Here is a 23,194-nt window from a genome sequence, read left to right on the forward strand (position 1 = left end):
GAGGCCCGAGGGCCTTCTCCCGGCTCCTCCCGTCCATTACACCCACTGGTGGTTTAAGCGAACACATGTGTTCGTCTAACCATGAAAGACACGGGATCTGAGCGCATCAGGAATAGCGGGGCCTGGGGGGGTGGGGCCTGGGTGGTATTTGAAGACACCCGAAGCATGTGCCTTGCGGGGGAGCACCGACCCCCCCCCACCGCATTGTCTCCCGGCATCATGACCGGCCCCTGCCCGAGCCCCTGCTGAGCGCGGTGGTCAGGAGGACCTGTGTGTTCGCCTTCTCCGCTTTCTTGAATATCGCTCAAAAGACGGGAGAGAGAGAGAATTGCCTGATGCCTCGTGGACAGAGAACAGGAGAGGAGATGATAGCAACAAGATTTTAAGATCTAGAAAACAGATGGCCCGTCGATTTATCCAGATGGGAGAGAGCTGAAGCTAGGCTGGCGGCCGGGGAGGCCCGAGAAGATGAAAACCAAGATGAGCGTTAACTTTAGGAAAACACAAAAGCTGTGTCCGAAGAGAAAGGGAACGATTCTCAGCTGTGGACGGCAGTTTGCGTTTATGGTGCCCTGAATAATGGTTACATGGAGAATGGAAAAATAGGGGAGGGTGTGCCTATGGTTGTGTGTTTGTGTGTGCCACTGTGTGGGTGTGTGAGTGTTGTGTTGGGACCATCTTAACCTTGTCCTCCATACTGGAAAGTTGGCAAATAATATCTAAAATTGGAAAAAGCCAAGAAATAATACCACAAGCATGTTACTTGGAAATAGGGTCATAGGTGCAGAAGAAACAGCTAGAAAGCATTGCCCACAGGAACAAGCCTTTGGGCCATGAGGTGCTGTAGGCTGGGGACCCTCTTGCTCATTTTCAGTGTCATAAAACTGTAGAGTTTCTATAATTTCTGAAGACAGTAACACACAGAATGTTGTCCGGGCATCTCCGTTCTGGAAAAACGTTAATTAATACTACACATGTTTCTTGAATTGATGGACATCCTACCTTTACTGTTTTAAACAACAGATACCTCTTTGATAAAATAAAAATTAAACATACAAAAGCAAATAAAAATAAAGCATGTTCCAAAGGCTCCTTAATATCTATCCAGTGACACTCCTTCGCTAACTTCTTAAAACGAGTAACTTAAAATCTTATTAAACGTGTGGTTGTGGGTGGCAGGAAGATAATTGTCTGTTCCCCGTTGTGCAGAGGAAGGTGTGTGATATGATTATCTCCCAGGGCATTCCCATGGACTCTGTCCGTGATTGTCCACAGCGTAATTTCCTCCCTCACTCCTTCCATCCATTCCATATAGATACTTTCTTTCACATAAAGAAAGGGGGAGAAAGAGGAAGATTCCGTCTTTTAATACACAAAGGTAATTCAGGTGTTGGTGGTGACCCTGTCGCCACGTTTATCCTATCGTGCAGAATAACAATTACATAGCAAATTGCATGTTCTTTCTTCTGAATGCATTTCCTTATTCTGTCACAGGACGCCAGGTATTTTATTCAGGAACAGTACTGGGGTAGTTATTTTCTGAGTCCTTGCCCTTCTGAGGACCTCTTTCTGTTCATTTTGGTAAAACAGCTGCCTATAAAATTTTGGGGTTGCAGGTGCTTACTTGCAGGGCCGTTTGTATGGTATGTACTCTGTTGTGTTTCAGTGCTTGTGTACATATTTATTTTTCATCCATTTTTAATTTTTAAATTTTTAATTTTTTTAATGATATAAGTATTTTTGAAGGTTTTGTTTTAGTTTTTAGTTTAATGCGGGTTAACATACACCGTTCTATCAGTTCCAGGTGCACGATATAGTGATTCAACACGCCCATACAACACCTGGTGCTCATCATGACAGGTGCCTTCCTTAATCCCCACCACCTGTTTCACCCATCTCCCCCCCCCCCCCCCCCCCCCGCCTCTGGTAACCATCAGTATGTTCTCTATAGTTAGGAGTCTGTTTCTTGGTTTATCTCTCTCTTTTTTTCCTTTTGCTTATTTGTTTTGCTTCTTAAATTGCACACATGAGTGAAATCATATGTCTCTCATTTCCCTTAGCGTTAAACTATGAGCTCCCTCCATGTCATTGCAAATGGCAAGATTTCACTCTTTCTATGGCTGAATAATAGTCCATTATGTGTATATACCACATTTTCTATAAACATTTTTGTGTAGGTGTTAGTGTGGATATGTGTTTTTATTTATACATAGTAAAGACCTAGGAGTGGTATTGATGGGTCACATGGTTAGTTAATATTTAACTTCTTAAGAAATTGCCAAACTGTTCTCCAAAGTCTGTACCATTTTAGATCCCCTCATAATCTTTGAGATTTCAAAGTGTTCCAGATTCTTCCTGGCACTTAATGTTTTACTAGTTTTTAAAAATAGTACTCCTATTATGAACTGGTGTCTAATTGTAGTTATAATTTGCATTTCTCTAATAATGAATGCTGTTGAGTAGGCTTCGCATGCTTGCTTGCTACTTAATGCATCTTCATTAACATAAATACGTTAAAGTCTTTGTTTCTCATTAAAAAATTGCACTACATGTTTTTATTGAGGTATAAGAATTTTTTTTACATGTTCTGAAGTCCTTTAACAAATATATATTGCAATATATTTGTTTCCAGTTCTTGGCTTCTCTATCCGTTTCATTAACAGCATTTTTCAAAGAGCACAAGTGTTTAATTATAAGGAAATCCAGTTTGTCAATTATTTATTTTAGGGTCTGTGCTTTTTACATCTTAACTAAAAATAATTTACCTAACACGAGGTCACAAATATTTTTTCCTCGAAGTTTGGTAGTTGTAGCTCTAATGTTTAGATCTGTGATCCAGTTTGAGTTGATTTTTATGTATGAGATGAAGTAAAGATTGAGATTCACTAGCACAACTGCTGGAAAGACTAACCTCTCCCCACTGAATTACCTTGGAAGCCTTGGAAACAAATACCAGCTTCCAGGTTCTGGTCCAGCATGTAAGGAGTCTGGAAGTTGTATCTCCATCCTACAATAAGTAAAGAGCTGAACAAACTAAACAATCAACAGCTCTTTTAAAATCCACCAGAGAAGGCAAGAAGCAAGCAGCTAGCTCCTTCCAAAGTCAGACAGACAGACAGGTCGATGCAGGGAATCACGTCTCATTGGAGCAGGAACCCGGGAGCAGAAACCTCTGTGGGAACAAGTCCCAGGGCAGGAAAACCTAAACTGCCAGCTAGGTGTTGCTGGAGACTCAGTGTGGGCAAGTCTGGGAGTTCAGACCTCCAGGGGGACCCAGTTCATCAGGGACAGCCCACACCTCTGTGCATTTTCCCTCCAGGCGCTTGAACAGGTTCCCTGGTGAATATCAGAGGAAAATCCCCACCTCCTTTCAGCAGGTGGAAGGGAAGAGTAACCATTTTGAAATACATGAGACCATTAGTCTCTTCTTAACAAGGCCTGCCCTCAAGATTTCACCACAGCCTGAACTAATAATTTTTGTCAGAGCCTAAATGACTTGGAGGAAGGGAAATCCCAAACTCAGTTGGCTCTAGCCTTCCATGTGGGCAAAAGGAAATACCAACTCCAATCCAACCCATTCTGGCCATTCTGTCCCACCTGAAATGGGGACGGGACTCAGAAGCACTTACAAAGTTCACAGTCCAGGCACAGGGTCCCTGAAAGACTCAGAAGTGATCACAGGACCGTAGAATACTCCCCATATGCCTTGCCACCCCATCAGTAAAGGCCGGTTTACCCCCGGCCTTCTCACCCAGTGTGTAAAAAACGATGTGGCATACTACAAGGCATAAAATACAGTTTGAAAGGATAGAGCAAGCATTAGAATCAGATTTAGATATGGCAGGGATGATGGAATTATCATATTGGGAATTTGAAACAGTTATGATTAATATGCTAATGACTCTAATGAATGAAGTAGACAGGCTGTAAGCGCAGATGGGCCATGTAAGCAGAAAGATGAAAATTTTAAGGAAGACCAAAAAGGAAATGCTAGCAATTAAAAAACGAAAACAAAAACACTGTAACAGAAATGAAGGATGCCTTTGATGAACACTGCCGAAGAATCCTTGAGCTTAAGGTGATGTCTACAGAAATTTCCAATTCGTTTTGGCACGAGAAAAGACTGAAGAAACAAAATATCCAAGGACTGTGAGACAACTGCAAAAAGTGTAACATATATGTAATGAAGGTGTCAGAAGGAGAGGAGAAAAAGGAGCAGAAAAAATACTTGAAGTCCTAATGACTGAGATCTTCCCCAAATTAATATCGGACTCCAAACCACAGATTCAGGAAGCTCAAAAAACCCCAAACAGGATAAATTCAAAGAAACCCTAACAACAAAAACAAAAACTAAACAAGTGCCTATCATTCAAAATGCTAAAAAAGCTAAAGAAAACATCTTGAAAGAAAACAGAGGAAATAAATATCCTTACCTTACCTTCGGAGGAGCAAAGGTCAGGATTGTATCTGACTTCTCCTCAGGAATGGCTATGAACAGAATTGTTTCCCCAAATCCGTAAGTTGAAACCCTGATCCCCAGTGGGCTGGTATGTGGAGATGGGCCTTTTGGAGATAATTATGTTTAGATGAGGTCATGAGGGTGGTGCCCTCGTGATGGGATTAGTGCCGTTGTAAGAAAAGAAAGAGATACCAGAGCTCATTCTGTCACTGCTGTGTAAAGACACAGGGCACGTGACCATTTGCAAACCAGGAAGAGAGCGACTGGGCCAGCACCATAATCTCTGACCTCCAGACTTCAGAACTGTGAGAAATAGATTGATGTTGTTTAAGACAATGTGTTTAGTGATACACAGACTGTATTTTGTTATGGCAACGTGAGCTGACTGTGACAGGAAACTATTGAAATGAGACAAGAGGAGATTGAAATAGAAGTGTGGAGAGAACAAAACTCCACCAACCTATAATTCTGTACCCCCCAAAATTGTCCTTCAGAAGTGATTTATTGAAGGAGATTTGTTGCCAGTAGACCTGCCTTGCAAGAAATATTAAAAGAAGTTCTGCAGGGAATGGAGAATAATGTCGATCTGAGACTCATGACTTCATAAAGAAGGGAAGATTATCAGAGAAGGAATTAAATAAACACTTTCATTTTCCTATCCTTATTGCAACCATGTATTCAAAAATACAAGTATATCATTATTGTGAGATACTTGCTCTATCCATAAAGTGATGGAGTTTATTTGAAAGTGGACTTAACTAGGAATGTGTATTACATACTCTAGGGTAGCCATTAAAAAGTGTTTTTAAGAAAAGAAGTATAAGTGATGTGTTAATAAAGGAGAGAAAATGAAATCATGCAAAATCAAATAAAACTACAAAAGGCAAGAAGAGTGGGAGACAAAAATAGGAACAAAAAACAAGAGCAATGAATAAATAGTAATGATTAGAGCCAGTATTAATCGAACTGTATCAATATGACTGTGCATATCAGTGGGGCAGGCACCCCAAGTGAAAGGTAGCGATTGTCAGGGAGGGTCAAAGAACAAGACCCCAATATATATTGTCCATAGGAAACTCCCTTTAGATATGCAGACACTTATGTCTTAAAAGTAAATGGCTGGAGAAGTATATACCGTGCTAAAACTAATCAAAAGAAAGCAAGAATAGCTATACTAATTTCAGACTTCAGAGCAATAAAACAGACTTTCAGAGATAAAGAGTAGCATTGCATAGTATTAAAAGGATTAATTTTCCAAGAAGACACAACAATCTTTAAGGTGTATGCACCTAACAACAGAGCATTAAAATATGTGAAGGGGAAACTGATAAAATTGCAAGGAGAAAAAGATGAATCCACTCTCACAGTTGGAGACTCTAACACCTCCCTGTCAGAATGGACAGATTCAGCAGGCAGAAACCCGGTAGGGGTGTGGTTGGACTCTACAGCCTCATTTATCAACTGAATATATTGACACATGTAGAACTACCTCATTGAACAACAGCAAAATGCACATTCTCCTCAAACTCACATGGAACATTCACTAAGAGAGCCCCCATTCTGGGCTATAAAACATATATTAACACATTTAAAAGAATAGAAAGCATACAGGGTCTGCTCTCAAACCACAATGGAATGAAAAATCCCCATATATATGGAGATTAAACAACATATTTCTAAGTAACACACAGGTGAAAGAAGAAATCTCAAGAAAAATTTAAACAATATTTTGAACTAAATGAAAATGAAAATACAACTTATCAAAAAAAGTAGGATAAGTTGTATTTTCATTGCAAAAGCAATGCTTGGAAGGAAAATATAACATGGGATGCATATATTGGAAAAGAAGAAATATGTAAAATCAGTAATCTAAATGTCCACCATAGAACACTAGAAAAAGAAGAGCAAATTCTGAAGTAAACAAAATAAAATAAATAATAAAAATGAGAACAAAAATCAATGATATTGAAAAATAGAAACTGGTAGAGAAAATCTACAGAACAAAGAACTGGTTTTTGAAAAAGATCAATAAAATCAGTAAACCTGTAGCCAGGCCAAATAAGAAAAAAAGAGCGGTGATGTAAATTACTAATTACAGAAAGTAATGAGGAAATATTACTACAGATTCCATGGACATTAAAAGGATAGTAGGGGCACTTGGTAGCTCAGTTGGTTGAGGGTCTGCCTTTGGCTCTGATCATGATTCCAGGGTTCTGGGATTGAGCCGCACATCGGGCTCTATGCTTGGCAGGGAGTCTGCTTCTCCCTCGCTCCTTCTCCTTCTCCCCTGGTGTACTCTTTCTCTCTCAAATAAATAAATAAAATCTTTTTAAAAAACTTTAAAAGGATAGTAAAGGAGTATTATGAATAATTCTATACCCACAACTTTGATAACTTGGATGAAATGGACCAGTTTCTAGAAAGACATAATCTACCAAAAACTCACACAAGATGAAAGTCCTATCTGATTAGGCTTACCTAGATTAAAGAAATTGAATCAATAATTAACAAATTTCCAAAACATAAAGCACCAGGCTTAGATAGGGTTCACTCATGGATTCTAGCAAACGTTGAGGGATGAAATTATACCAATACTCTCCAATTGATTTTAGAAGATAGAGGCAGAAGGAATACTTTTTTACACATTCTGTGAGGTCAGAATTACCCTGGCACTAAAGCCAGATGAAAACATTACATGAAAAGAAAACTACAGGTCAATATCATGAATATAGGCAAAAGTCCTCAGGAAAGTATTACCCAGTCAAATCCTACGACATCTAAAAAAATTATACACCATGACCAAATGAGACTTACTTGATATATACAAGCCTTGTTCAGTATCCAAAAATCAGTCAATGTAATCCATCCCATCAACAGGCTAAAGAAGGAGTATCACATGATCATATCAATAGACACAGACAAAACATTTGAAAACATCCAGCACTGATTCATGACAAAACCTCCTGGCAAATTAGAAATTTGGGGAACTACCTTAACTACCTTAACTTTATAATGAACTTGTACAACAAAGTTCCTTTTCAACATATTGGAGGCCCTACCTAATGCAATAAGATAAGAAAAGGAAATAAAGATATACTGAGTGGGAAGGAAGAAATAAATATAGAAAATTCAAAAATTGACCACGCCCCCAGAATTAACAAGTGATTTAGCAACATTGAAGGATACAAGGTTAAATACAAAAGTTAATCTCTTCCCTGTATACCAGCAATGAACAAGTGGAATTTGAAACTAAAAGTACCAGTTACAATTAGCACCTCCTAAAATGAAATACTTAAGTATAAATCTGACAAAATATGTACACAATCTATATGAGAACTACAACACTCTAATGAACAACATCAAATAATTTTAAAAAATGGAGAGATATTTCTTGTTTATGGATAGGAACACTCAGTATTGTGAAGATATCAGTTCTTCCTGACTTAATCAACAGATTCAATGTAATCTCAATCAGAATCCCAGCAAGTTATTTTGTGGATATTGGCAAACTGATTCTAAAGTTTATATGGAGAGACAAGACCTAAAATGGCCAACTCAATCTTGAAGGAGAATAAAGTTGGAGGACTGATACTCCCCAGCTTCAAGTCTTATTATAAAAGTATTATACTCAAGATAGTGTGTTATTGAGGAAAGAAGAGACAAATCGGTGGTATAGTGCAGAGGGCACAGAAATAGATCTAATTTATCTTTGATAAAGGAGAAAAGGTAATACAGTGGATCAAAGATATTCTTTTCAACAAATTGTGCTAGAACAATTGGACACCCACATGAAAAAAATGAGTCTAGACACAGACATTGCATTCTCTCATAGATTATCTCAGAATACATACTAGATTTAAATGTTATATGCAAAACCATAAAACTCCTGGAAGATAACATAGAAGAAAAACTAGATGACATTGGTATGCCAGTGACTTTTTAGATACAACATTAAAGGCACAATTCATGAAAGAATTGATAAGCTGGATTTCATTAAAATTAAAAATTTGTGCTCTGTGAGTGACACTGTCAAGAGAATGAAAAACAACCTACAGACTGAGAGGGAATATTTGCAAAAATCCTTTTCAATACTGTTATTCAAAATATATATGGAACTCTTAAAAATCACACCAAGAAATATAACTTGACCGAATGGACAAAAACCTGAACAGACACCCCCCACCTCCCCAATGAAGATACACAGGTGGCAAATATAAGCATATGAAAATATGCCCGACATCGTATGTCATTAAAGAATTGCAAATTAAAATAACAATAAGATATTACTGCACAGGTATCAGAGTAGCCCAAATCTGGAACACTGACAGCACCAAATGCTGGCTGGGATATGCAGCAACAGGAACTCTGACTCATTCTAGCAGGGATACAAACTCATATAGCCATTTTGGAAAACAGTTTGGCGGTTTCTTTCAAAGTAAACATACTTGTATCATACAATCCAGCAGCTGAGCACCTTGGTCTTTACCCTAAGAATTAGAAAGCTAAGTTTGTGCACAAACCTGTACACAAATGTTTACAGAAGCTTTATTAACAATCGCCAAAACTTGGGTACAATCAATATGTCCTCCAGTAGGTGAATGGGTAAATAAACTATGGTACATGCAGAAAAGGAACATTATTCACTCTCCTCAAAATTGATGTGAAGCCATGTCAAACAATATAGGGGAATCTTAAATGCGTATTACTAAGTGAAAGAAGCGAATCTGAAAAGGCTACATATAAGATTTCAACTATAGGACATTCTGGAAACAGCAACACTCTGAAGAGAGTCAAAGCATCAGTGGTTGCCAGCAGCTACTGGGGAGGGATGAAGAGGCAAAACATGATAAAAATGCTGCGTAAGGGCAATGAAACTACTGCGTATGATACCATAATGATAGATGTCTGTCATTAGACATTTGTCAAAACTTTAAGGATGTACAACACCAAGACTGAACCCTAATGTAAACTATAGACTTTTGTGTAGGTTCACTGAATGTAATGAATGTAGTACGCTTATGCATTTTGATAGTGGAGGAGACTGTGTATGTGTGACTGCAAGGGGTATATGGGATCTCTCTGTATTTTCTTTTTTAAGATTTTATTTATTTGAGACAGAGATCACAATCAGGCAGAGAGACAGACAGAGAGAGACTGAGGGCAGCGAGCAGGCTCCCTGCTGAGCAGAGAGCCCGATGTGGGGCTCAATCCCGGGACCCCGAGACCAGGACCTGAGCAGAAGGCAGAGGCTTAACCCACTGAGTCACCCAGGTACCCCTCTGTATTTTCCATTTAGTGTTGCTATGAGCCTGAAATTTTGCTGTGAAACTCTAAAAAATAGAATCTATTATATTGATTATTCAGATAAGTGTGGGTTTATTTCTGGACTGCATTTTTTTCCTATTATTTGTATGTTTGTGTTTACAATAATACCACACTATTTTGATTACACTACCTTTATTTTAAGTCTTGAAATAAAATGGTGGATCTTATTTCATTCAGTGTAAGTTTCAGAATGTGTTTGTCAATTCCTGTAACAAAACTCTGTAGAAATTTTAAACAACATGGAGAGAACTGACATAACAATATTGAATCTTCTTACCCATGAACGTGATATTGTTTCATTTATTTGCGTCTTTGTTAATTTCTGTCAGAAATATTTTGTACTTTCCAAACTGCAATTACTACACATATTTTTCATACTTATTACAGTTTCATGTGCTTCATGATATTGTAAGTGGTATTGTACTGTGTAATTTAAATTTCTAATTTTCATTGATAATATATATACTTAATTGCTGTATATTTAGGCTACTATCTTGGAACCTTGCTAAAGACTTATCCAAGTAGCTTTTTTTGTAGCTACTTTGGGATTTTCTATATAGATAGCCATGTTGTCTGTGAATAGACAGTCTTATTTTTTTCTCCAATCCATATGCCTCTGGTTTCTTTTTCTTGCTTTATTGCACTGGCCAAAATCTCTAGAACAATGTGATTAGAACTGCTGGAATCAGATATTCAATCATACTATTAGTGTATAGAAATGCAACTGATTTCTGTGCAGTGACTTGTATCATGCCATGTTGCTGAATTCTTGTATGAGTTCTACAATTTTGGGGTAGAATCTTTTGGGTTTCCACATAAAATATCATGTCATCTGCAAAGAGTGGGACTTTGACTTCTTCTTTGCCAATTTGAATGCCTTTTATGTCTTTTTTTTTTTTTTTTTTTTGTCTGATTGCTGAAGCTAGGACTTCGAGTACTATGTTGAAGAACAGTGGTGAGAGTGGACATCCCTGTCATGTTCCTTACCTTAGGGGAAAAGCTCTCATTTTTTCTTCCCATTGATAATATTTGCTGTGAGTTTTTTATAGATGGCTTTTATGATATTGAGGTATGTTCCCTCTATCCCTATACTGTGGAGAGTTTTAATCAAGAAAGGATGCTGTATTTTGTTAAATGATTTTTGTGCATTTATTGAGAGGATCATATAGTTCTTGTCTTTTCTTTTAGTAATGTCATGTATCATACTGATCAATTTATTAATGTTGAACCACCCTTGCAGCCCAGGAATAAGTCACACTTGGTCATATTGATCAATTCTTTTAATGTAATGTTAGATCCTATTGGCTAATATTTTGGTGAGAATTTTGCTATCCATGTTCATCAGGGATAGTGGTCTGGAATTCTCCATTTTGGTTTGGTCTTTGTTTGGTTTTAGGATCAAGATAATGCTGGCCTTATAAAATGAGTTTGGAAGTTTTCCTTCCCTTTTTATTTTTTGAGACAGCTTCAGAAGAATAGGTATTTTTTAAGTTTTCTAGAAATCCCCTGTGAAGCCATCTGGCCCTGGACTCTTGTTTGTTGGGAGATTTTTTTGGTTACTGCTTTAATTTCCTTGCTGATTATGGGTCTTTTCAAGTTTTATATTTCTTCCTGTGTCAGTTCGGTGGTTTATAAGTTCTCAGGAATGCATCCATTTCTTCAAGATTGCCTAATTTGTTGGCATATAGTTGCTCATAATAACTTCTTATAATTGTTTGTATTTCCTTGGTGTTTGTTGTGATCTTTCCTCTTTCATTCATGATTTTATTGTTTTGGGTCCTTTTTCTTTTCTTTTTGTTAAGTCTGACTAGGGATTTATCAATCTTATTAATTCTTTCAAAGAACCAAGTTCTAGTTTCATTGATCTGTTGTACTGTTCTGGTTTCTATTTCATTGATTTCTGCTCTAATCTTCATTATGTCTCTACTCCTGCTTGGTTTAGCTTTTATTTGCTGTTCTTTCTCCAGCTCCTCTAGGTGTAAATTTAGCTTGTGTATTTGAGACTTTTCTAATTTTTTGAGAAAGGCTTGTGTGGCTATGTACTTCCTTCTTAGAATGGCCTTTGCTTAGAACCAAAGGTTTTGAACAGTTGTGTTTTCATTTTCATTTGTTTCAGTGAATTGTTTAAATTCTTCTGTAATTTCCTGGTTGACCAATTCATTCTTTGGTAGGATGCTCTTTAACTTCCAAGTGTTTGAGTTCCTTCCAAATTTCCTCTTGTGATTGTGTTCAAGTTTCAAAGCATGTGGTCTGAAAATATTGTAGATAATAATCCCAAATTTTGGTACTGGTTGAGACTTGATTTGTCACCCTGTATATGATCTGTTCTGGAGAATGTTCCATATGTACTCAAGAAGAATGTGAATTCTATTGCTTTAGGATGGAATGATCTGTATATATTTGTGAAATCCATCTGTGTCATTCAAAGCCCTTGTTTCCTTGTTGATGTGCTTAGATGATCTGTCCACTGCTGTAAGTGGGATGTTGAAGTCCCCCACTATTATTGCATCATTGTCAATGTGTTTCTTTAATTTGGGTATTAATTGGTTTATATAGTTGGCTGCTCCCAAGTTAGGAACATAAATATTTATAATTAGGGCATCTGGGTGGCTCAGTCATTACCCATCTGCCTTTGGCTCAGGTCATGTTCCCAGGGTCCTGGGATCAAACCCTGTGTCAGGCTCCCTGCTCAGTGGGAAGGCTACTGCTCCCTGTTCCACTCCCCCTGCTTGTGTTCCCTCTCTCACTGTCTATCTCTGTCAAATAAATAGATAAAATCTTAAAAAAATTATAATTGTTAGATATTCTTGTTGGATAGACCCTTTAAGTATGATATAGTGTCCCTCTTCGTACCTTACTACAGTCTTTGGTTTAAAATATAATTTGTCTCGTATGTGGATTGCTACCCCAGCTTTCTTTTGACGTCCATTAGCATGATAAATTGTTCTCCACCCCTTCACTTTCAATCTATAGGTGACTTTAGTTCTGTAATGAGTCTCTTATAGATAGCATATGGATGGGTCTTGCTTTTTTATAACATCTTATACCCTGTGTCTTTTGATTGGAGCACTTAGTCCATTCAGAGTAATTACTGAAAGATATGAATTTAGTGCCATTGCATTACCTGTAAAGTCCCTGTTTCTATAGATAACCTTTGTTTCTTTCTGGTCTATGTTACTTTTGGTCTCTTTCTTTACTTATAAGAAATATTTCTTGAAGGGCTGGTTCAGTGGTCACAAATTCTTTTAATTTCTGTCTTTAATTAATGTCTGTCCTGGAAGCTTTTTTATCTCTCCTTCCATTCTGAATGACAGTCTTGCTGGATAAAGTAATCTTGGCTGCATGTTTTTCTCATTTAGTACCCTGAATATATCATGCCAGCCCTTCTGGCCTGCCAGGCCTCTCTGGATAGATCTGCTGCTAGACTAATAATTCTACCCCTGTAGTTTAAGAACCTCCTGTCTTGAGCTGCTTTCAGGATTTTCTCTTTATCTCTGAAATTTGCAAGCTTCACTATTATATGTCAGGGTGTTCATCTATTTTTATTGATTTTTGAGAGGGGTCCTCTGTACTTATTGTACTTGAATGCCTGTTTCCTTCCCCAGATTAGGGAAGCTGTGATTTGCTCAAAAATACCTTCTGTCTCCCCCTCTTTTTTTCTTTTCTTTAGGGACTCCAATAATTCTAGTATTGTTTTGCTTTATGATAATGCTGACTTCTCAAAACCTCCTTTCAATGGTCCATTAGTTGTTTTTCTCCCTTTTCCTCAGCTTTCTTCCTTCCCATCAGCTTGCCTTTTATGTCACTGACTCTTCTGACTCATTTACCCTAGCTTTTAGAGCATCCAATTTAAACTGCATCTCAGTTAAAGTATTTTTATTTTTGGCCTGATTAGATTTTATTTCTGCCAAAGGAGAGTCTCTGGTGCTTTTATGCTTTTTTCCAAGGCCAGCTTGTAACTTTTTAATTGTTATCCTGAATTCCAGCTTGGACATATTACTTATATCCATATCCATTATATCTGTGGCAGAGAGTATTACCTCTGGTTCTTTCTTTTGTTGTGAATTCTTCCTTTTAGTCATTTTCCCAGAGATGAATGGATGAATGAGAGGACAAATTCAAAAATATCAACCGTGACCCAAGGAAAATACACACTAGTCAAATCTGAAGAGGTCAAAAACCAAAAAAAAAAAAAAAAAAGAAAAGAAAAAGAAGAAACGGAATATAAAAGGGGGCAGGGAGAGAATATAATCTCCCCAGTGGACAAAACGGGGTGATCCACTTGGTTCTGGATATATTTTGGTCTGTTTGTTAGAAGACACTAAATCCCAAAAAAAAAATAAAAAAAAAAAAAAAAAAAAAAATTTATATATATATATATATATATATATATATATATGCAAAAATAAAATTGAACACAGTGAAAGGAAGCAAAAAATGAACAATATATCTATAAAATGTACATGTAAAAAAATGAAAGTTAAAGATTTAAAAACAAAGAGTTAATAAAATAAGAAGCTAGTTGAAAAGGAAGAAAAGGAAAAAAGAAAAATGAAAATTTTAAAATGAAAGTTCTACAAATCATGAGAAAAAAAACTTGAATTCTATATACCATGATCTCCCAATGCTGAAGTTTTGCAGTCCTGTGTGCTCTGTAAACTTGATGTTTGCCTATTGTTCCAGGGATCTTCTGTGGGAGGGGCCTGCTTCACTGAGTCTCAGGTGTCTTTGCCTAGACAGAGTTGCACCACCCCTTGCCAGGGGGCCAGGCTCAGTGCAAGCTGCTTCTGGTTGCTCTGTGTGGCTTTTGTTCCCTGAAGGTTTTTTTGTGCCTCTTTAGAGGATGAAAATAAAAATAGCTGAGCCTGATCTCCTGGCCTGGAGTGAAAGATTATGGTCTTCTCTCTTCAGTAAACCTTCAGGGATAATCCATCTTCCCTTTTGTGTGTGCCAAACTCTACAGACTCCTGTGGTGTGAGCCCTCAGTGATCCTCCCCATGGGAAGGCAGAGGGTGCCCTTTTGCAGGACCCCCACATGGAGAGTAGTCATCTGCATATCCATCTTTCTATTTCATGTCATTCTCCTTTTGTCTGAAGAGCTTCCTTTAAGAAATCTTATAGTGCAAATCTATTGATAGTGAATTCTTTCAGATTTTGTCTGAAACATTCCTCATTTTGATTTCATTTTTTGAAGATACATTCATTGGTATAGAATTCTGCTTTTCCCCCTTCAATACTTTAAATATGTTTCCCATTTTCTTTTAGGTTGTATACTTTTTTTTAACCCAAAATCTGTTATTCTAATGTTTGTATCTCTGTTAGCAATGTTTCTTTTTTCTTTAGCCATCATCAAGATTTTCTGGTTTCTTTGGTTTTCAGCAGATTGACAGTGTGACTAATTTCATGGTGTTTGTTCTTTATTTTACTCTAGGTTCCCTGAGCTGTTTTGATCTTTTTTTTTTTTTAATTGATTTTTCCAAATCCTCAGCCATTATCTCTTCAAATATGTCTTCTGCCTCATTCTGTTTTTTGTTTCTACTTGGGCAACCAATTATATAGATTTTAGATGACTTAATATTTTTCTGCATCTTTCCCCCCACACACACTCTCTTTTTCTTTGGGTTTTCTTTTGAATAATTTTTATTGTCCTATCCGGAAGTTCATTAATTCTTTTCTCTACTGTGTCTACTCTGAGTTTAAGATCAGCAAAGGAATTTTTAAATATTTCATGGCATGTTTTTTTATCCCCAGCAGTTCCATTTGACTCCTATATATGGTTTCCATAAATATACCTGTAATTACTCGTTTATATGTACTTACATTCATATTTATGAATATTGTCTACCAACTCCTAGGTCTTTAGCACATTAATCATAGTTATTTTGTAGTTGAGATTTTATAAATTGCCTGGTATTTTCTCGTTGTTAGAATGTGAGCCATACTCTTGTTGATTTCTACATTGAAGTAGAGACATCACTCTTCAATATTTTGTTTTGGGAATGAGAACGAGACCAACTTGAATTTTTCCTGAATTCATATAGAATTCTTCCTTATCTTCTGAAGTTTCAGAGAAAAGCAATAGACTATGACTAGACTTGGTTCTCCTTTACTGCGTTTTCTGGACATAATGCCCATTCTCACTTTTCATACTGAAGGCTTACAAATGGGAAAGGTTTCCTGCTCTTCTTTTTGGATTAATGACATTACTGATTTTATTTATGTGATCTGGTATTAGTTTTTCATAGAATTTTTTGTTTGTCTTTCATTTCTCTCTTTCCTTTTTTTTAATGAGTTTTCTCTTCTGATATTTTTCCTTTGTTGTCTGGTACGGTTTCTAGAGTTTCTCAAGGCTAAAGCAACAACAGCAACAAATATTTGTTATTATGAACTAGAAACTACTAATTATTTTACATAGTTTATATAATCTACACAGCATCCCTGTGAGATGAGTACTGTTATTATCCTGATTTTATTGATGTTTGTAATGTGTGCGCATGTTGTTCCTTCTTCATAATTGCTTGTTTGCCTATAATGTGCTCGTATACTTTTTAATCTTTGGAATGAGATCCTCTCTGAAAAATATTCTTGTTTTATTTTTTTGAGATAAATATGTTTCGGAAAGTATCTTTAAGTGGCTCCTTTAGAGAAATATCTCATTTGAAGTGTGCCTTTTGTTAGTCTTATATTTTCTCTTTTCTTCATGTTTTCTTTGACAACCGACTATTGTCTTTATTCCATCCACAGACATGTGTTGCTTTTGGCCTCTTAGTGTTAAAATTAGTTTTGAACCAACACTTAAAATTTAAAAAAATACTTTTTTTAAAATTTGAGACAGAGAGAGAGTGCAAGCAGAGAGGAGAGTCAGAGAGAGAAGGAGAAGCAGACACTCTGGTGAGCAGGGAGCCCGATGTGGGGCTCAGTCCCAGGACCCTGAGATCACAACCTGAGACCAAAGGCAGCGGCTTAAACCGACTGAGCCACCCAGATGCCCCTAAAGCCAGCATTTAAAATTAGGCCACTTGGGGGACACCTGGATGGCTCAGGTCGTGATCCCAGAGTCCTGGGGTCAAGTCCCACATCAGGCTCCTTGCTCAGCGGGGAACCTGCTTCTTTCTCTGCCTCTGCCTGCCTCACTGCCTACTTGTGCTCTGTCTCTCTCACTCTCTGAAAAATAAACAAATATAATCTTTACAAAAATTTAGGCCACTTGATATAATAGTATGATTTCCTATTTAAGGATTTTGAAGCTCTGGCACCCCTGAGCCCACATTCCCACATGGTAACACCCCGCTGAAATGGCAGAGTGAGTCATTGCTGCCCCACAGTCCCAGATCTCATCACACTCTGTCATCCCCTCTTAACACTGGACCCATATATTACATTTATTTCTCCTGTCTGCTTGGATGGACATTAGATTTTGTGATCTCTGTCCTATAGCCAGATAGGAATTGAGCCGATTTCTGTCAGAAAATTTTAAGGCTCCCTAAACAATGTTTCCAGAGGTACCTTAGGTCTAAAATATAGGAAGAGAAGAAAGCAAAGTGGAGTGTGTTCTAGGAACGTACGACCAGTTCAGATATAACTTCCTCTGCTCAAAGGTCCTGCAGATGGAGTTTCAGGTGGTGATATCAGGAAGTTTCATCACAAGCAGTAGATGTGCTTGTAGAACACCTGGGCAATGCTCTTCTGTACTTCACGCTTTACTCCAACATCCCTGCCCACGAACTGGTCCAATGAAACTTGCTGCTTCCAAGACAGTGGGGGTCTGCAAATATGGCGAGTCCACAAATGTGCAAGTCCAAACGTCAGGTGGCCTCCCAGTCCCCTGGCTGACCTCAACTCCAGCTCTCCCACTTCTGGTGTAGGTGATGCCAGCAGGGGATGATCAAGGTCTTTTATGACTCACCTCCCCCAGTACACTTCTCTCTCTCTCTCAGGTGGAAAGTAGGAGCTGGGGTCATGTGTCAACCCCCAAACCTTCCTTCAGTGTAGTCACCTCTATAAGAAGAAGTCTGTAATAACTCCTTAGAGCACGTGGCTTATGCACAGGTGCCTTCTCTGGTTCCTAGTGTGGGTTTATGCTTCTCCCTTTTTGACGATTTTGTTGGACATTTCATGGGGGTGGGGTGGGGAGCTAGTTCCCTGTGTTTTTAATGCCATTTTGACCAGGACCCCCCACTTCTATACCCTTCTTTGCAACCCTGATTAACAAACAGCATCGGATGTATGTGTAGCTTTGTTGGTTGTTGGAAATGGGAGCATGCAAGTTTTCTGTAGGAAATGTAGGAGCTGAAAAGTTTGCATCCACTGCTGGCCAGCATATCTTTATTTCTTCAGAAATCACTGGACCACATCCTATAAAGATACAGGAGAAGAAGTCAGTTCAAAGATGATACACTGTGGATGATCAGAAAAGGGAAAATTAGTCAGAGAAGGTGGTCATTCAGCACAGTCTTCAAACATTTTGTCTTTGGCCCAAGAACTTCACTGTAAGAGTGTTCAGTCAAGCATGTGAACCATTTTCATCAGAGTTAGGAATGAATGAGCAGGGCAGGTGGACGGGGTGCTGAGGAAACTAACCTACTAACGGTGAATGAGAGAGGAGATTGGATCTCTGGGCAGTTATCAAAGTTACTAAAAATATTGAATATAAGGCTAAAAATGCATGCTTTTGATCCAGTGGGCATGTTGTGCATCCTAAGAATCGTGGTTACATGAAGGGAACTTAGAGAATGTCATCTGCCGGAAGACAGCGAGCGCCGTAGATGAGCTCATGGCGCCAGTGGAGATGGAAACAAAAGCATTAAAACATCCCACCGGTTGACTTTGTCTCATGCCTCATGCTTCTGGGCAGGTAGGCCTCCTGTGATAGAGAAAAATACCCCATTGGTCATAGACTCATGGTTGAATCTACGGAAGACAGAATAATCTCCCACCCTCAGGACGCTCTCTGTGAAGGAACAGCTCATGGGATTCCTGAGATTAATTTCTAAAGGAGAAGTTATAGGCTGTGAAAAACCCATTTCATTTGGCAAGTGCTGAAGCCTCATTATTTCCAGTTCAAATATTATCCAACGTAATGTACACTCCTGGGATCGTCAAATGACTTTTTTCCTGCAAAATTCTTGGAAGCTTTCAGAAACTAGTGAAGAATCTGGCACTCAGAAAAATCAGAAGTTTTTTGAGTTTTTACCTCGTCGTGATTCATTTGTTACCATTCCCTCACCTTCTCTTGATTTTTTCCACATCAGACATTGCCGACTGATCACAGCATTGTTCTCACTGAGGTCCATCGGGCCGCAGGCTGCCCAGATGGTTCAAGGGACCAAAACTGGCCGAAGACATTAAATCCATTTACCTTCCTGGGCTGAGACTTTTTATTTGTTTCCTTTTCTGTTGATGGCAGAAAGTTACGGCCAAGTAACGGTTGGGTCACAGTACATGGACTGCATTTTGCAAGCACACTGCTAGCTGTGTGATGGGGATGAGTCCTCCAAAGGCTCTGAGGCTTCCTTAGGTGTGGAAACAGGTGGAACTGGGGTCCTTTGGAAGGTTTATTTCATCTCAGAGAGGTATTGACTTCCCTTGCTCGGCATAGAACAAGCATCTCTTGTGAGGAATCATATGATCTGTTGTTGGGGAATCTTAATGTTCTATCTATACAGCATTTTGAAAAGAGCTTTTGATAAAAATAGAGTGATTTGCATTTCTCCCTTCTTATTTGTAAGTCTTGAGTGTTCTGATGGCCGCAGATGACTCTCCACTTTAAAACAAAGCACCTGTTAAACGCTGTGAATTGAAAGAATGTGGTTAGCAAATTGGCAAGGGAGTCGTTCAGAAAAAAAGAAAAGTTCACCCATTTTCAGTCTAACACACTTACCCAAAGCTGTGATTCCACTTCTTGTTTAACGATGCTTTTGTTTATGCCTTTTATGCTTACTCCTTGCTTTGCTGGAATTCATCCCCCACTCCCCTTATCTCTGCTACACTATAGTGCATTGTGGAGCCCCTGTGAATGGTTTCAGCCTGTCACTTGCCTTCCCAAGCTCTATTTCTTTATATGGGTCTTGCTGTATATTTATGTCCTTGATTTTTATTATTCTCATTTGATAGAATGAGATTGAGGGAATGTGAGTTAATTTTGCTTTCTGGAATATTAATTAGGAGAAAAATTTGATTCCTTCTTTAATTTCATATTCTCTTTGAATCATCCAACATGGTAGCAAATAACAGACATGGTCTCTTCGTTGACTTAAATATTTGACAGTGATATACAGAAACAACCAGAATGTTTGCTCCCCAGAGAAATGGCTCAGTAGTTAATTAGCTGGGTTTTCTGTATGTCTAGATAAACCAGTATTTCTGTTTGGGTTTTTTTTTTTCCTGTTATCGCTTACAAAGAGAATCTATTTTATTGATGGCATGGGGACCCAGAGGTTGAGACTCATTGTTATAATTTAATGTTTTCTAACATCATTAACAACTGCTTGTGAGAGAGGTTTTGCTGTATTTTTCTAGGTACCACAGGGTTGCAGCTAAAACAATGGCATTTCCTCTGTTTTCAGGATTTAAAAGGTACTTATAGATGTAAAACAAAGTTTTAATTTTGAAATGGACCTTAGCTATCCTCTAGTCCAGCCCCTTCATTTTATTATTTAATATGAGAAAATGTGGGTCCAGCGAGAGATCAAGTTTCTCACTCAATATCACCCATCCCAGCTCCCAGATCTTGTATCTTTTTGGCTTACTTCTGTTCCATCCTCTCCAGCACATTTGAAGTGTAAATATATTTTCTAGCCCAAAGAACAGTTCGCAGGCATATAAGATACCTTGCAGGTCTATGGGACTTTAATTTTTGAAATAATTTCCCAAGCGTTTTCTCATTTGCCCTTTATTATAGCTCTATGTAATACACGAGGAAGATAATAGCATTTCTATGCTCCAGCGATGAATGTGAAGCACAGAATGCTTAAGTTATTTGCCTGGGGGCACATGGCTAATTCACATTGTTTTTTCAATTGTAAAATGGATTAGAAATGCCTACCCTCATGTGAATGTTGTCAGAAGTAAATGAAATTAAATTGATAATGTATATAAAATACCTAGCTCAAGTGTTCTCATTAAATGGTGTGGTGGGCAGAATTCTAAAATTGCTTCAAGACTTCTGCCCCCTGGTGTGCCACTTCTGGATAATTTCCAGCTCCCAAGTGTAGGCGGGACCTGTGAGTATGATGGGATGTGATTAGGTTACATTACATTAGGTTACAACTCTGGCAAAGTTGGAGGGATTTTGCCAATGTAAGTAAGGCCCCCTAATCAGTTGACTAAACACACATTCCTTAAAAGAGGATCTAGAGGTCAGAGCCAGAAGAAGCCAGGAGAGCCTCCTCTGTTGGCTTTGAAGAAGTGAACAGCCATGCTGAGAACTGCTTCTGGAAAGGGCCACATGTAAAGGACCTGAGAGTGACCTCTCGGAGCTAAAGGGAGCCCAGCCCATAGCCCGCAAGAGAACGAGGACATTGGTCGTATAGCTGCAAGGAACTGAGTTCTGCCAACCACGAGCGAGCTTGGAAGTAGACTCCAAGTGTCAGGTAAGATAGCAACCTGGCCAGCACTGTGATTTCAGCCTTGGGAGACCAACCATGCTGTGTGCAGACTCCTGACTGCTGGACACTATGAGAGCACATGTTTGTGTTGTGGAAGCCACAAAGTTTGTGGTCATTTGTTACACTATAATAGGAAACTACAGCAGATGCTTTTATTAGCATTACTAGTTGGTGGTGGTGATGATGATGGACATAATGACAATGTTAATAGCAAGAAGTTTGAAAATGAAATCCAAGTTTTAATTTGCTTTTATTATTCTGGATTTAAGATTATATTTTTTTGGTTAGAATCATGTCACTCCTAGCGGCCAGAGAGTGGGAATTACCGGTCTTTTGGCTGTCTGAACAACTGGTAAGGCATTAATTCTTGTGGGGAAGAAGGGAGAATAAGTGTGTATGAGGTAGGCAGCCAGTGCTTTCTGTCACACTCCCTAGGAAGTTGAAAAGGTATGCTTGGTCTGTAAACCCAGTTAAAGCTGGATTGTCATGATCTTCAAACTTGGGTAGGTTGACGTTGACCGTGGTAGTTGACCCTGATTGGGGGTAAACAGGAAGAAGAATAATGATAGCTCAGTTGTTGGAAATGGAACTGCAATTGTTGAGTGAAGATGTGGACTCAGGTTTTGGCAGTAGACACAGTATGAAACGGTCAAATCCAGGAAATGTAGCGACATCAATATCAGTAGGATTCGGTGACTGTCCAGTTTGGAGTGCTAGGGAGAGGGGCGGGCACCTGCCCATGGAACAGAAAATGCGAGGCCCGGAGCTGGAGGCATACCCACCCAGTAGACATGGAAGTCTGTACCTTTCCCAGCCATGCCAGGAGGAGTATATTTTTCTCTCTTCCAAAGGCCTGTGGAAGATACTGTCCTTTCAGTGTTCACTCAGTATTCATTGCTTCTGTATGTAACCAGTTCTCTGCGGCAAATCAGTTCTATGTCACCATAACACCTAGTTAAATATAAGCCGCTGTCTCCTCCCGTTTAAAAGGAGCAACACTTACCTTTCAAGTGCACCGAGAACTGAATGGGATAATACATGCAAAGTGTCCAGTCCAGCCCTTGCTCAATACACAGGAACCGTGACTGTGATTTTTGCTGTTGGTGTGTACATTCCAGCATTCCTGCCTTGAGCGTGAGGCCCTCAAAATCACAGACTGTGGTTTACTGTAGATCATATGCAAAGTCACTGTCTGTTACATAGAAGGAATTCTGAAAGCATTTGGAATGAATCCAGGTAACAGAGAAGAAAGCTATGAGAAGGAAAGTAAATGTCAATATTTTTCAAAAAGTATACATATTTGCATGTGTGTATGTGCATGTGTTTATTTATCTAGGTTGATATGGACACGTTTGCATGAATGGCACCTATCTGTCCATCTCGATAGCTCATGATCTCATTTTTCCCTAGTGCGTATTCCTTAAACTATTTTCTTGAATCATAAACATATGACATTTTTCACCAAAATGAAACAGAATGCAAAATAAGAAAACTCTTCTTTCCGTAAACCACAAAGTCTGATTTGTCACATTTCTTCATAGGCTCATTCATTTATTTACTGAACACACAGTGATTACTGACTATGAGTTAGACTCAGTGGGAGGCTGGGGGTGGGGAGAGGGCACAGAGTGCTGGAGATCTAGAGGGACAGCAACAAAGGCTGCTGAGAGGAGAGCTCTGGGTAAGGGGGTGGAGCCCTGATGTGCCCCTCCAGTGCTCAGGAGCGCCTGTCTGATGGTCACCAGTGAGCCGTACACGGAAGATGAACAGGGCACACAGTACAGGACTGGGAGGCATATCTGAT

At 38.7% G+C, this 23,194-nt stretch overlaps 1 protein-coding gene across 1 annotated transcript in view; it reads left to right on the plus strand.

Annotated features, from left to right (window-relative positions):
• Positions 1-23,194, plus strand: part of LOC111160500 (pecanex homolog 2) — a 275,016-nt gene that overhangs the window by 91,756 nt on the left and 160,066 nt on the right. The window lies entirely within an intron of this gene.

The sequence above is a fragment of the Enhydra lutris genome, unplaced genomic scaffold, assembly GCF_002288905.1.
Source record: "Enhydra lutris kenyoni isolate GAN:26980312 unplaced genomic scaffold, ASM228890v2 scaffoldscaffold76, whole genome shotgun sequence".
In the NCBI taxonomy this organism is placed as follows: domain Eukaryota; kingdom Metazoa; phylum Chordata; class Mammalia; order Carnivora; family Mustelidae; genus Enhydra; species Enhydra lutris.